Raw genomic sequence first — 360 nt, 5'->3', positions numbered from 1 at the left:
AAGAGTAGGCCTAAGTAAGGGAAAGAGAAATAAGAGTTTAGTGAGGATTGGAGACGTCTTGATCCGTGACCTTGGGGAAGTCGTCCACATCTAAAATGCCATCTGAGGAGAAATTCGCCTGGTTAGATTTACATTGTCTCCAAGCATGTACAGTTTCAAGAGCTTGGAGGGGCCCTTGAGCTGTGAGATGTGAACCCAAAGTTCAAGGTCCCAAAATTTTGTTGCAGTGTCGGTGGCAAGGGTAGACTTTCTCTGATGTCCTTTCCAGAAGATCCAATCTCTGGGTTTTAGATCATGAAGGATTTGATTGCACTCAGTCAGTGGATCATAAACAGCTTCTTCTACCTGGTAAAAATGAAG

The sequence above is a fragment of the Galeopterus variegatus genome, unplaced genomic scaffold (assembly GCF_000696425.1).
Source record: "Galeopterus variegatus unplaced genomic scaffold, G_variegatus-3.0.2 Scaffold2601, whole genome shotgun sequence".
NCBI classification, from domain to species: Eukaryota; Metazoa; Chordata; class Mammalia; order Dermoptera; family Cynocephalidae; genus Galeopterus; species Galeopterus variegatus.
Note: the sequence above shows the minus strand (reverse complement) of the source record.